The sequence below is a fragment of the Nannospalax galili genome, unplaced genomic scaffold, assembly GCF_000622305.1.
Source record: "Nannospalax galili isolate Female #2095 unplaced genomic scaffold, S.galili_v1.0 scaffold503, whole genome shotgun sequence".
In the NCBI taxonomy this organism is placed as follows: Eukaryota; Metazoa; Chordata; class Mammalia; order Rodentia; family Spalacidae; genus Nannospalax; species Nannospalax galili.
Genome location: NW_008349770.1, coordinates 1,380,394 through 1,396,658, shown reverse-complemented (window position 1 = coordinate 1,396,658; position 16,265 = coordinate 1,380,394).

The window sequence follows — 16,265 nt, the reverse complement described above, 5'->3', positions numbered from 1 at the left end:
GAAAGAGAACTGGGGTTCTAAAATGCACGGAGCTTAATGGACACACTTGTACATAGCATAAGGACCCATGAAGAAGAGCAGGCAGATAAAAGTTTCTAGCAAAATTCCTTTAATATATCTACAAAAATGAAACATATACAAAATAACCTTTTAACTTTCAAATTATTTTAGATTTTATATAAATTTTATCAAGATAATGGAAACCTTTTATACTTGTTACCCTTTTCGCTTAAATGCAAACATGCAACATAACTAAAGGATGTTTGTGGAAACAAAGAAATTAATGCTGGTGTGTCCCTGTTAACAGAGTTCTAGACTTTATTCAGAAAAATGGAAATGTGGAAATATGAAACAAATGGAAATACAATTTATTGAAATTCCCGTGATTCAGCAAAAGCAGAGCTGAGAGGGAAATTTATAGCACCCAATCAACATATTATTAAAGAAGAATGACCTGCCATCAATAACCTAAGTTTCTAATTCAGCAAAGCAGAAAATAAAGAGAACGCTCAGTTCTTCCCAACAAAGAAAACAGTTAAATACAGAAGAAGCAGAAGAATAGAAGTAACATGCGTAAGGAAACGTTAATAAGGTCATAGGAAAACTGATGAAAAAAAGGCTGGGTTCATTGAAAATGACAAGAAAATTGAAAGGAAAGAGAGAGAGAGAGGAGAGAGAGAGAGGAATAAAAAAAGAAAGGACATAAGTTATCCATGCCAGAGATGGCTGGGGCTATCGTTACTGTGCACGTAGATGTTAAAAGGATAGCGATGAACACTGCAAACAACTCTGCGTCCACATATTTGACAATCAAAATGAAATGGGTCAGTTTCCTGAAAGATACAAACTGCCAAAACTCACACAAGAATAAATAATTATCTTGGGGCTGGACAGATGGCTCAGTGGTTAAGAACACTGACTGTTCTTGCAGAAGACCCGGGTTTGAATCCCAGCACCCACATAGCTGCTAACAACTGTCCATAACTCCAGTTCCACGGGATCCGACAGGCTTTTCTGGCCTCCCTGGGCATTGCACAACACGGGTGCACTTACCTACAGTGCACTTTATTTTATGTACATACATGCAGGCAATACATGCATACACATAAAATAAAAATAATAAATAAAATATTTTTTAATACTCTAAAAAAGAATAAATACATTATCTGAAAAGCTTGTGTTGACTTACAAATCGGATTAATAATTTGGCCTTCCAAAATTGAAATCTCCAGAAAAGATGAGTTCACCAATAAATTCTATTAGATACTTGGTTTGTTATTTATACAATGGGGGCATACGTGGCATGAACATGTGGAGGTCAGAGGACCACACGAGGGAGGGAGTGAGGGAGGGAGTAGGTTATCTTCTTCCACCCTGTGGGTCCCGGGAATTAAATCCAGGTTGCTTAGTCCTGCTGGTAAATCCATTTATCTGCTGAGCCATCTCGAGTGCCTCTTTCAGATCATCAGGAACAAGTTATACCAGTTCTCTGTGTTCTTTCCCAGTCACAAGTAGAAAGATCTACCTCCAAACACATTCTATGAGCGTAAAATTATCCTAAAAACCTGAACCAGACAAAGTCACTATAAGAAAAAAAAAAAAAAAAAAAACTATAGACCTGTAACTTTTATGAAGACCAAATGAGTTTCATATGCTAGTTTTAGTCTGAGCTACAGTCTTTAAAAATGAGTGTGAAAATGGCCTGGAAATAATCAATTGTAGTAAAAAGAAGGTGGTTACAAATGAAGGCAATATCATCCTATTCTCTGCTGATGGCAAATGAACCAGACAGGGTGCTGAGACATCGTCATTACATTACTTTGCAGGTGATACTGAGTTTGCTGGCAGTGCTCCTGACCACCTTCCTCTCTTTGGCTGGCTTCTTTTGCAAGATGAGCATGAGGAAGATCTGCAGCTAGTGTGTCAGGAAGTAGCTCAGTAAGTCTGTCTCCTGATGAGAGAAATGCAAACTAGGTTATAGAACGGAGCCCTCGCACTGGGGCACGCTCTGCGGACCCTGCAGTAGCCACACGTAGAGGAAAAACAACACTGCATCCACCTCATGCCTCTTTGAAAGAAAAAAATGAAGTTTTTCCACAAGACAGATGGAAAGAACGGCTTTCCTGAATATGTAATGTCTCGGGGTACAGAGGAAACCAGTCACCTTGACAGATAGAGGCGAGGAGAGCAATATATGAACATTTCTCTTTGGGCCAAGAAGCAATAATGTGTCTGACTGGAATTACTGCCACCATTAAAACAGGTACAGGATATTAATTGTGTTACATAGGAGTTAGGAACTAGGGCTACAGCATGCTCCAAACAGCATGGAAACTGTCACTTCCCAGTTCAGCCTTCTCTAATTAAGTCCCAGTGGGGTCCCCTGTTCATTTCGGTAATGTGTACTGCTCAAGATAAATTATATCTAAATGCATAGAAAAATCCCTGCATTTAAATTGGTCACCAATTAAATTCTAACTGGATAGCAGTAAGTGCAGACTGCTACCCAGGCCTCCAATATCCATTCGTTTACCAGTGTGGAATGGTGAGGGGATAGCGTTTCTCTGCCCCTTCCGAGCAGACCTTGATTGTGGCTAACCCCAGCATTCTCAAGGGGTCCTCAAGGACAGCCAGGTCCACATAGTGAGTTCCAGGAAAGCTAGGACTATGTAGAGAGACCCTATCTCACAACTAGAAACAACAATTCCATCTCAGAGGAACTGGGCACAGAATGGTACCTGTTTTTAACCATCTTGTGTAATTTTCACTTTACATAGTTCTTTTCCTTGAATTTCCATCTGAGTTTGACATTGCCTGCCTCCTAACCACTGGTTTCCACCCACAGAACCAGCAAATTATGGGTAAAATGATTAGAAAATCATCACATCTCTACTGGAAATGTAGTTTTATTTCTTGCCATTGGTGCCTAAACAGTGCAGGTAACAACTGTTTACAAATCATTACAGTACATATTATGAGTAATCCAGAAATAGTTTCAGGCATATAGGAGGACATCCATAGGTTATATGCAAATATCATAGTACTTTTTATTTGATTTGAGCCAATCCCCTGCAGACACGGAAGCCCCACAGCCACTCCCACAGCCACTCCCCCTCATTCTAAGAGGCGACCTCTTTTCTTTGAAGACAGAATGTTGAGGTTGCTCCCCCCAACAGACACTAGGTGTTGGCTCCGCCCTTCCCTCAGGTGCAAATGTCTTTCTGCCTTGGTTGGCTTTGTTCTACTTAACTTCCAGTGGGAATCTTGCAGTCCTTAAATGGCTTTGCCCACTCATTTCTCTCCCTCTGAAGTCTCTCTAACCTTATATTAGTTCCAAAACCAAGAACAGAGCAAAACTATATCTCAAATTGAAAAACCATAAACCCAAGTTATATTATAGTGGGTCTTTATTTTCCATTTTTTTAAACTTTTACAGAAACTTTATTGAGAATTTCATACATGTATATAAGGTGTTTTGATCAAATCCATTGCCCCTCCAGCACCTCCCATATCTCCCCATCATTTTTTTCTTTTTTCTTTTCTTTTTTTTCTTTATTTATTTTTATGGGGCTTTTTGCTACTCTAACATTCCCCCCTCTGAAGAGATAATCTTAAAATCTTTTAAGGATTAGATTCAAGCTCCAAAATACTTTTGACATTTTTGGCCTTTAGAACAGAGTATGTTGCTAAGAGGCCCAAGGACATTTTGACTTTTAGCCAAGAAACTGGCTACTTTTCTTTGGGGTCTTTTTACCTTAACTGCCTAGCCAATTCCTATTTCTCTCTCTCAAAGTCCCAAAAGTAGTAATCAAAATTTTCCTGAAAAATCTATAAATTTAGATACAGATTTAAAACTAAGGACTAACAATCATTAGAGTGGAGTTTGGGGCCATTGTTGACATGAACCAGAGGTCTAGAAGCCAAAGCCACACCCACCATTAACCTGGCCATTTTTATTCCCCAAGGCCTTGCATGCCACACTATTCATAAAACAAGCCAGTCCTAGGTATACATCTGTTTTATGCACCAATATTCCATGGGTGCTGTCCAAGGTTAATAACATCTCATTAGCAACTGCTAGCAGAGCCCCTTAATCTTCCCAAGAATCCATTTTATTACAATGGAAAGTGAATAACACACCCTCCCCACATCCAATTTCAGAGGCCCTAAAGGAAGACCAAGAGGTTGGAAACCCAACAAACTGTGCACTGTCTCTCCCAGGTTAAAAAACACAGTCACTCCACAGGTCACCGTTAGCTACAGAGCAGCCTGTATGAGATTAAAAGTGCTGCCATTTTTAAGTGCATTCTATCACCTTTGTCCTGTGGAGGGCGACACTTTGTCAAGCAGATGCTGGAGAGGGTCTGCTGATCCTACCTCTTTCTTTTAAAATTTCCCACAGTTAGAATTGTTTTTAGCAAAAAAAAAAAAAAATCTTTTTTTTTCAAATTTATCTTTGTGTATGTATAATGCACGTGTGTGTGTGTGTGTGCTTGTTGCACCAAATTCTCTCCTGGGGACCCTCAAGAGCTCTCTGGGATCACAGGGCCATGCAGTCCTAATGCAGGCTTACAAAACAGACACTATGCATTCCACTTGGGTTGTTCTATAAAGTTTATAAAGTCTGAAAGAAAGTTACTTACAAAGGTATACACCCATGGGCTCTTTCCCTACATCTCGGCTAAGATTTTGAGATCCACTACACGCCAGCAGCCCACCCGCAGTTTGCCCAGGATGGTGACTTTCTGCCACTTCCCAGCTTCCTCAGTGTCTGTCCTTAGACCTTCCCCCCTGAGTCTCTTGGGGTTCAGTGACTCGGAAGACACGCCTATCCAACAGTGCTCTTCTACAATGATGTGTGGAGGTCAGAGGACCACCTTGAGTGCTGGTCTCTGCCTTCCATTGTTTGAAACAGGATCAGTTCTTTTTCCATCTCCTGGTAGGCATACTGGGATTACATTAATTTTTGAAAGGTCTTGTTTCATTGAGGGGGTATGTACAAGGGAGTGTAGTAACTGCAGAAGCCAGAAAAGGGCATCAGATCCCCTGGAGTTGGAGTCACAGGTAGTTGTGAACTTCCCAACATGGGTGTTCATAACCACGCCTGGATCCTCTGGGAGGGCAGTAAGTGCTCTTAACCACTGAGCCATCTCTTCAGCTCTAGAGATCTTGGATTATAGCTGTGTGCCAATCACACCCAGCTTTATGTCGGTTCTGGGGATTTAAAATCAGGTCATCATGCTTACAGAGCAGGCATTTTATTCCCGAACATTCTACCCGGTGCAAGCAATGTTTGTTAGATTTAGGAGGGCAGAAAAAGGAAGGAGTTTCAAGTTAAGAGATAAGAATCAGAGCCAGACCTGCAACAGGCAAGGAATATATCTCCTTTTATTCAGGAGACAGCAAAGGGCCTCTGCCGTCCACAGAAACAAGCATCGGCAAAGAAGGGCAGAGCAATCTGGACTCACACAGGAACTCTGCTTAGCGCAGCTGCAGGACTTTGCGCAGTGCCAGGTGTCAGGGTCCTTGGGGTAATTGGCAGTCTTCTTCCTGAGGCGGTTTTCTCAAGGTGAGCAGGCAAGTTATCATGGCACCAAAGGAGCTAGTTCGAGTCTGTAAACAGTCCCTGTCGGTCTTTGGAGTGATCAGTTGATAAGGCTAGAGCAAAGGCCAAGCCACCAATCCGGACCGTTTGGTTACTTTGAGGAATTTATGTCCTTATGGCTTCCTTTAAGGAAGATTATGGCTCTCCTGCACTTTACACATTCTCTCAATCTCCCCTGAAGTCATCTAATATAAGCACGATGGTACTGGCCTTCATTTCGTTCTTTTATCATCATCACCATGACCTCAAGGCTGAGGTCCCGTTTATTACGGTGAACACGTTGTGTCTTTGCCGTGCACCTGTTTTCTTTGAGAGAGGTTTATGATTATGAACGCATGCTCTCTCAATAATGAAGAGGTAAATAGATCATTGAGAACTTGTTAATCTTCAGAGTTTTTCATCCCATGGGGTGATGTGAGGTGTTCGGATGGATGCTTTGCCTTTCCACTGGATATGAAATAAAATCAAGGATGATAGGGAGCCCAGAATATAGATGAGATTCCTTTATACTTCACCAGAAGAGCTCCCCATTAATTCCTTACGAAGGAATTTTACGAAGATGCCCCAGCTTCTAACAGTGATCCACATGTTGTTAAATTTGTATTGAAGTTGGCCAAAGATGTTGTAACTCTTTCCACCCTAGTTTCATTTAGACTCAAATAGTAAAAGAATCTCCCATATTTATTGTCAGCTCCCCGTTGGTACTCATTTACACACCGTTTTACCTACTCTTCTCTTATGGCATCCCTTTCTTTCTACTAGTTCCTGAAAATTTTCCTGGCCATCTACAGTTCCACGAGATGCAAGGTCACTCTGTTGCTTTAAAGCATAAAATTGATTTCCTGAAGTTTTACAGGTCAAAGCGTTCTTAGCATCAGGAGTAAAGGCATTCATTTTGCAGAACATTTATTATGGAGTGATCCCCTTTCTCACCGAGTTGAGAATTTCTGCATCGTGCTGAAGGCTCAGAGCCATTCCAGTCAGACAGCAACAGAACACAAAAAGCCGGCATTTTTCTACAAAATGAGCTTAATGAAATAGTGATCTTCGACGACATGTGCCTGACAGTGCAGGCATTCTGATTAGCCACAGGGTGAACACAGTGTAGGTCATCAGCAGGACAGCAACTTCTACTCCTGGCTTACAGCAAATCAGCCAGAGTGAGCGAACAGGCTACCTCCTTGCCCTGTCTGCCAAGCTAGGCAACACAGCCCACGTGAGCGCCAGCTGTGCGGGTGCCAGGGCTGATGAAGAGAGAGTTCACCTCAAAGCTGGGGTGGCTGGCCAGCCCACTCCCAGGAAGCACCATTAGGCCGCAAGTCCCTGTGCCCCTCTACCCTAGTCAAGGTCAAATCACAGACATACCCTGAAGCACACTAGTCGCCCTGGCTCAGCATCAATAATGAAAGCACAAATCAAGTCTGCCTAGTGAGATAGTTTGATACGGAGAGAGCGAGAAAAGGCAGCGAGTGGGGCGGAATATCCTGTCTCCTGTGTATTCTCTCGCTCGTAGTTGATTCTTGATTGCTGAAGGAAACAGACTTTCGTTAGTGAACAGATATGGTTTGGGGAAGACGATTTAAGGAGCAATGCCCGACGTCTGCTTGGCTCACATCTTGAAGGTCTGTGGGAAACAATTTTTGCATAATATTTTATTAACTAAGGAAAGCGCCTGGATCTCTTGCTTCTCTTGCTGAACTTTCACGGAAAACCTGTGAAAAGAATTCTAAACAGTCAAGTACAATAGCAGCATTTATTACAGGCCTGTCCTGACAGCAGCAACGTTATATACATCAACAGTGGAGGGTTCCAGCATAAGACCAACTTTAACACCCTCATTGCCACCTTACTGTAAAAAGTATTGGTATCGGCATTAAACAATGAGGATATCGCCCTTGAAAGCCTGAGTCCCTATTAGGATGGCTCTGGGTGTATATGAAAGTGCTTGCAAACTAGACCAATATATCCACATGCCCAAGCAAGTTTTGACACAGACCTAAACGGACCTGGGAAGAAAGAGTCTCAACTGAAGAATCTCCTCCATCGGACTGGCCTGTGCACATGTTTGTGGGCGTCACTATGGGCGGCGTTATCCCTGAGCTGTGTAAGAAAGGTTGCTAGGGGAGCAAGTCAGTAAGCCAAGCTCTTCCACAGTCTCTGCTTCAATGGCTGCCTTCCCTTGATGATGCCTGTGCCCCACTACAAATCCACTTTTGGTCAGTCTTAGCACAGCAGGAAAAGAAGCAAATTAAGATACCACCATAAATGTATTCCCAAGTTAACCCCCCCATAATAAAATGTTCACAGCCACTCCAGCACTGATCAACCTGAGGGAAACACGATGGAAGGAGACTCAGAGGCATATCCTACTTTTATAAGTTTTAACATGTTGACAAGGTTATGGGGTCTCTCCAGCCGTGGTAGGCTATGAGGTTTAAAGTTCTTTGTTTGTTTGATTGACTGACTGACTGACTGATTGATTGGTTGATTGATTTTGAGACAAAGTCTCACTATATAGCCCCCAACTGGCTTGGAACATGCTATGTAGACCATCCCAGGTTGGCCTTGATCTTACAGCCATTCACCTACCTCAGCCCTCTGAGTGCTGAGATTAAAGGCGTGTACCAGGTTTAAAGGTTTACCCCATGGATTACCCCATGGATTTGCTTCTTGGTTTGTGAGATGTAGAAGGTATATCTACCTGGAAGGGGAGGATTCTGGGAAAATTAATTCAGCTGGCATTGATCTTCTGACTTCTTACATGTGCTAAGTCTTGACGAGAACTTATCTCCTGAATTTGAATGTGTGGAAGCAGTGAGGACAGGGATCAAAAATGCAGCCCTTATAGGCCAATTCTAAGCCCATCAGACAGAACATGGGAAGCTCTGCATCACCAGCACATGAGCAAAGGGAGGTTCAAGGCTCACTGGGGCACTAGATGCCTTCTGGAAAACCAAAAGAGAAGGGTCCTGATTTGTCCAGTGCAAATCATCAGCCTCTATAATCCTGGAGCAGGCAAAGGCCGTGGGAGATGGATCAGCACTAGTGCCAGGGGGCCTGTGTGTGGTCAGTACCTGCTCAGCATAAAGGAGCACGGAATCACGTGAGTCTGTCAGAGCAGCCAAGGACTGCTTGCACAAGGGTGGACTTTGGGGAAAGTGTGGGCTCTGACGTGCAGATAAGAAGTCAGACACAAGGAGTAGGGGCCCCAGTCAACAGACCTGGGCACACGGCAAATGTGGGACTCTGTGCCATTCCATGCTGCTCACTGTTGAAAGTCTTAAGGCAGGGAAGTGATGGAATCCTATTCCTCTTCAGGTGACTGTTCTAACTTCTTCATGAGAACCATCAACATCCACTCTCTCTCTTCTCCCTGTGCTGCTGCTCCCCTTTTCCTCTAATTCTTTAAATATCATTTTTTTAACTTGGGCGGCCTCTCTGTCCATGGGCTCCAGTTCACTGTGGACTGGATTGTACCCTGCTGCAAAGGAAGGCTCTGTTCTAATATGATGGAGGGATTCCTGAGAGGCCAGGGCACCACTGAACTAGGAGGAACCCTGTCAACCAGACTACTGACTGCCATCTGCTGTCCATTGAGAACTTTGGTTAACCCAAGTTTGTTTGGAGGAAGAAAAGAGCGATTTCTCACTCAGACTTCCGGACAAATGTGACACATTCTGAAATTCTTCTTTCTTTAAGGTAGAGGGTAACAGCTGCCATATAAAAATTTTCTTTTAAAAAATGTAGAAATGTAGGCTAGGGAGATGGTTCAAGGGGTACTTTGAATTCTACAATCAGAAGTAGATGTGATTATGAACATCAGTATCAAAGAAGGCTCATGTGTAAGAAAATGTAGTAAAACATCTCAGGGTCCTGGGGATAAGAAGAAGCCAGACACCTCCTAGGTGTTATGGGAATAAACTGAGCTCTCCTAGATTCCTCTAGGACCCACAGCATATTGGAACATCTGCTAGTGACTGTATAATGGGTAAAAAAATGAAACTTTCTAATGAACAAAGTGCTTATTGAAATAAACATATTTGAAAACAGGGGTATAAAAGTATGGTTTAATCTCGAAACATGCAAACTTAAAGATCTCATTTAATGCATCACAACTGAATGTAAAACTCTTCCCAGAGTAGAGTATTCGGTACTAGCTCACAGAGACCCAAAGCCAGATTAATGCTGAAGGCCAAAATGGTAAAACACACCTCCCTGAAGCCAGAGTGGGGCACGGAGCTGGACAACGTACAGAAAACATTGATGCCGTGTACTGTCTGTACAGCAAGTTAATCCTATCAGGAATAAGTATTGATTGATGCCTCACATCTATGTTTCTTAGTGTCTGTTCAGTTTAATGACTGATGATACAGCTATCGATCTTTCCAGCCAAAGGAAATTAACATGACGTTGCCCAATTTTGACCTTTATTTAATGAGCCGTGTATACATCAAAAGCCTTTTAGAACAAGTTGTTGATCAGTCACAGAGCTTCAGATTCAGTCTTATGCACCCTAAAAATATTCAGACTTTTAATGTTTCCCCAGACTCATAATTACTGCAGAGTCAGGGCTTGGTCTTCAAAGTAAAAACAGACAGTTCCCTTGCCAGTGGAGAGAAGAGTCCACAGTGACTTGCAAAATATGGAAAATCTGTATATCTACTTATAATTCAAATACTATCTTTACACGGCCTGAGGAGAGTTTACTTAACAGCAGTCCTGGCTCTATACCTTTACAGTGAAAACCAACTCTTAGCACGTTTGCTTAAATCGCTACTGTGGGAAGAAGCTTCGCCTTGATTTTTTAGAAAGATCTTGTTTATTTGATGTGTATGGTTATACCTACCAGTTGAGTGCCTGGTGCTTGTGGAGGCCAGAAGAGGATGGTGGATCCCCTGGAATTGGAGTTACAGAGGGTTGTGAGCCACTCTGTGGGGGCTAGAAATTGAGTCCGAGTCCTCATCACAGCCATCTCTCCAGCCCCCTCACATTCCTTTTAATGCACTTTGGGACCACAGTTCCATTCTCGGGACCAGGGAGATGGCTCAGTGGGTAAAGTGCTTCCTACCAAGCCTGACAACCTAAGCATTCAATCCAGGAACCGAATGGTGGAGGACAGAACTGACACCTCAAGCCTGTTCTCTACCTCCACATGCACATCATGACATGCACATGTGTGTGTGCTCACACAAGCCCAGGCACATAAAATACATAGAGAAAAATGCAATAAAATTTTAAAAATTTATTTCCCAATCACCAAGAGAAAAAAAAAAAATCACAGGTACTTTTTCTGGTGCTAGTTGGTTCTCCATTTTTCCTCCAGTGTGTGGTTTGTCTGGCGGACCCAGGTTCATGAACATAAATAAATGTGGCGCTTTCTGGATAAGCGCACCCGGAAGGTGAAGACCTTGAATGGAACATTCCACTTAAGGTCACAACATTACTGTAAACTCAGTGGTATTTCTGTACTTTGTACTTTTTGTAGTTTTAAACATGCCTGTTTGCTTATTGATTATCTGGGGAGAACCTTTAAGAGCTGGTTCTTGCTTTCCTCCATGTTGAGGCAGGCTCTGTGCTGTTTCTGCCGCTGCACTTCATGTACTCCAGGCTAGTAGCTGCAAGCTTCCAGGTAGTTGTGCCGCCCAGCTACCGGGAGTGTTGGGATTACATCAGGGTGCCCCCAAACCCAGCTTTTTATGTGGATTCTGGGGATGGAAGTTGTATCATCTGGCTTGTGAAACTAGGGCTTTTACCCACCGGGCCATCAATCCAGCCCCCTATAGTCCAAGAAGTTTTCAAAATCAAGAGCTTCAAGGGCAAATGTAGTTTATAGACATCATGAAAGAAGTCAAAGAAGAAAGAGGAAGTGACATAAAGGGGCACGGGCCCAAGGAAACTGAACGCAATGTAACGGACACACCAAGCATGTAATACGTCAAAGAAACCATCACCTACTTGGAAGACACATGCAAATAATTCTCTTTAGGACTGACTGATGCAGGTTTCTTTAAAACTCACAAAAGACAAACTGAAGTTCCAGATAGTTTTCAGATACGTATCGCCCCCAAATAACGTAAACCTGCCAATGTTACCATGTAAAGCACTCTCTTTCCTTGGATTAATGCGTTTGATCTGCGCTGATCTTATTCTGAACCTTACGCTAAAGTAGAAAGTGACTCAATAAATTTTTAATAAAATTTGTATTCAACTGTCATGATTATACTCAAAAAGATATTGAGAAGTGTGAGCTTTATCAAGTTCTGTAAGGCATTTTTCCCTGTTTTGTCTCATCTACAATCATGATCTCTTTTTAAAATCTGATTTGGGGGGCTAGGGTGATGACTCAGCAGCTAAGATCACTGGCTGCTCTTACTGAGGACCTGGATTCAGTTCCCAGCACCCACATGACAGATCACAACCTATGTCGCTCCAGTTCCAGGAGACCTGACACCTTCTCACCTCTGTGGGCATCTCCTGCACACAGCGCACATACATATACACAGGCACATACACAGACATGCAGAGAAAGAGATAAATTTCTAAAAATCTTGTCTGTAATCCATATACTAAATATAGAAGAAACTCAATGCAGCATGGAAAAGATGAAAATCTTCTCTACTTCATGTGGAAAGACATGCTTGAAATTTTATAAGGAGCTCCTCGGGCCCTGGGCTCTTCCTGCTGAGGCTTCAGGAGAGCACCTGGGTGGCTGAGGTGAGCTAGGTAAAACCCATGCTGCAGCACCCACCCGCCTCCCTGGGAGGTCCTGCTGCACCACAGCTCGCACCTTCACTACTAGTAAGCAAGAACTAGCCCATCCTGTTCCCTCGGGCCCTGCTTGGTCCTTGGCCCCTTCCTGCTGAAGCTTCCAGAGAGCCCCTGACTAGCTGGGAGACTTAGCAAGATCCTGCCTCAGTGGGCCACCATTCACTGTCTTGGGACGAACCATTCCCAGTCACTGAGTTCCAGAACTCACACTTCTCTGCTTTGCTAGTTAGAACCGGCTGAGCTGATCCCAATCACCCTAATTTGGCCCTCCAGGAGAGCTCTTGACTAGCCTGCCTTGATCCATCTTGTCCCTCAAATAAAAGTACCAAAAGAGAACCTCAGGGACGAAGCAGCTAAGAGGATAGGGATAAACCCGACTTAACCTCAAGAAAGTGCAAATAAATGGATGAAGGAATGAGAAAGACCTTACAAGACGTGAGCAGTGAATTCATGGAAAGATAGGAGCAGTGAAGAAAACTCAGGCTGAAATGCAGAGGGGCTTGAAAAATGCCGTAAGTCCAGTAGGAGAAAGCCTCACCGACAGAATGAATCAGACGGAAAGCAGGCCATGAAGCCTGGAAAATAAAGTTGAAGGACTGGACCACGGAAGCAAAGAAAATGAAGAATTTTAAAAAACACGGGACTGCAATATGCAAGAAATGTAGGGCCAAGTGAAAAGATCAAATGTACGCATCGTAGGCATAGAGGAAAGAAAAGCTCAGGTCAACGGCGTTGACAAGATCTTCTACACGATTAGATAAGAAAATTACCCTAAATTAAGGAAAGACACCCATACAGATACAAGAAACACACAGAGCACCAAATAGACAGGACCAGAACAGAAACTCCCCACAGCACATCACAGTAAAAACACTAAACGTGCGGAACAAAGAGAGGACTGAAAACTACAAGAAAAAAATAAAAAGTTCCGGGTGAAGGAAAGCCGTGAGAATTACAGCTGACTTATGTTCTCTCTTAGTTGTGGATTGTGGCTCCAAGTCCTCAGGTGCGAGTGTAAATCCTGATGTAACTACAGGATCCAGGAAATGAAAAAGAACCATGGGGTAAAGAAGAAGGAGCTCAAGGCGGGGGACAGTAAAGACAGGTGTTATCAAAAGAGAAATGGGGAAAGGGGAGTACTTTAATGGGGGGAGTAGGGAGGGTTGCCAGGGGACGTGAGATAAGAGATAAATAATGCTTAGATGGTGCAAAACCCAGAGGGAAATGTATTATCTAAAGGCTACATAACAAAAAGACAGTGCCAGGCAGGAGAAACTTTTCTTTGTGTTATTAGGGTAGTCCAAAGACTCCCCAAATAACATGGGTTATTGACCCCTTAATTGCCTCCCAAAATTTGAAGGTAAGACCCTATTGCTGAAGATAGGTGGTAGCTTGGATTTAGGGCTTGAAGCAATGGAGCCAAAACTAGCCTAGCAGCCTCCTCCCTGAAGACTAGCTTTCCTAGTATTAGAGGATACTACGTAATCTACCAAGGGAGAACACCAATCAATGGCCCTACACGGCTGTAAAACTTAATAAACAACAACTATCCCAGCACACTATGGCTACTGGTTCAGCAGAGGCACTTTTGTCTTTGGGATAAACAACAGCTGTGTAATTGAAATTAAGACCTGCTCAATGGGAAAGAACTTACATGTGGTACTGTACACATAGCCAAATACACATGGCTGGAGATGTTACAAATCCTAGAGAAAAACCTACTTTTGTCACATCCCTAGACCAATGTGATTTCTTACTGTATTCTAAGTATGTACCCTTATGTTTACAGATAATTGTACCTCTCACCACTCATAAAAGAGCTTCTTTTTTCAACAGATGAAGAGTAACACAGAGTTCTACAACTGGTCAAATGCAGCCATAGTTATCTGTGAGATGCTTAGCCCTAAGTGACACATTTTCAATGCAGCCTCTACACATAAGACGAACGCATCTTTCAACTGAGGTTTCCTTCTGCAGCAGATAGTAATTAACACAGAAACCCACACCTGGCCACTGTGCAGAAACCAAGAATCTACAGAGTACTCATTCCTGACTAGGACACCTATATCAAACTTCTGCCTCCCAAGGCTCAGGGATCATCGGAGATGGGGGTAGGGATTCTAGAAGCCAGAGGAGGTAGATGACCACAAGGAAACAGTTTTCCAGATAGCTTGTCAGTTACATGTATGAACTTACAGCAGTGGTGACAGCATGCACAAGCCCCATACAAGCTCAAACCTGACAAAATCCCAGCATGGACTTGGGGAAGTGGGTAAGAAATCCCAACACAACCTAAGGAGCTTTCTGCAGCTGGTGGCAGCTCAGAGGTGGAGAGACAGTCTCTTACAGAGACAGGACTCTTGGTAAGTTGATCAGACTCCTGTGGATGAACCCACACTGAGGGACATGTGGGGATACAACTCAGACTCTGTAGGCCGTATTGTATATACAGTGGGGTACATTGAGTTGGGTGGGGATCAGTGGGGAAAGCGACAGATGGGGGAAGATATGGATAGGGGAAGGAACCTAAATACCATCAAATTAAATTGTATGAACATTTCAAAATTTCCATAAAATTTTAAAAATATTTTATGTCTTCCAACTAAAATTTCATCTCCAGTGGATCAAACGTATCCTTGCCATGCCTGTTCACACTGTACTGACCTTAAGTGTGCTAAAATCATGGAGCACAGCAATTCTTAACTAACAAATTCCAGACAGCATCTTGAATCATTACTCTCTTCAGTTAGATTTAGTATAGGAACTAAAAAAATAGACTCAAAGGACATTACTGTGTGGCCAACAGATGTGAACTGGTAGGCACAAATTATCAAATGAGTTTCAGAATATTTTTTATCAGAAGTCTTAAAAAATAGGTTAGGAGGGGCTGGAGAGATGGCTCCATAGTCAAGGGCACTGACTGCTCTTGCAGAGGACGTGGGTTCTATTCCCAGCATACAGTGACTAACAACCATCTGTAACTCCAGTTCCAGGGGATCTGATACCCTCTTCTGACCTCTATGGGCATTGCATGACATGGGTGCACCTACCTACATGCAGGCAATACCCTCATACACATAAAATAAAAATAAAATATTTTAAAAAAGATTTGTTATTTACATTTTTTATGTGTATGAGTATTTTGCCTGCATGTATGTGTATCAGCTGCATTCCTAGTGCCTGCAGAGGCCAGGAGGTGTCAGAACTCCCTGGAACTGGAGTTACTGATGGTTATGAGCCGCCATGTAGGTGGTGAGAACCAAATACCAGTCCTCTGCAAGAGCAAAAAGTGCTCTTAACTGCTGAGCCATCTCTCCAGTCCCTACTGCTACTTCTATACACAATTCTTCTCTTAGCTAGGTACATTTAGAAAATAATGAGAATTCCAAGTAATAAAATCTCAACCTAGTGCTGGAGAGATGGCTTGGTGGTTAAGAGAACTTATTACAAAGCAGAGGACATGAGTTCAGTTCCCAGCACCCATACTGGGCAGCTTATAACCTGTAACCCCAGCTCGAGGATCCAATATCTCTTCTGGCATCCATGGGCACTTGAACTCACATCCACATACACACAATTAAAATCTTAAAGATCTCTACCTATTCAAATTTGAGCATTATAAATACACACACATGCAACAGTAGTATGTCTAACACTGACAAAAACATAGCAGCTCCATATAAACTATAACATGCCTTTAATCCCAGCACTCGGGAGCCAGAGGCAGGCGGATCTCTGAGTTCAAGGCCAGCCTGGTCTACATAGTGAGTTCCAGGACAGCTGGGGCTACAGGGAGACCCTGTCTCAAAAAAAAAAAAACAAAACAAACAAACAAAACACAACCCCCCCCCGACAAAAACAGAAGATAATCAAATTCTCATTTAAAAACGCT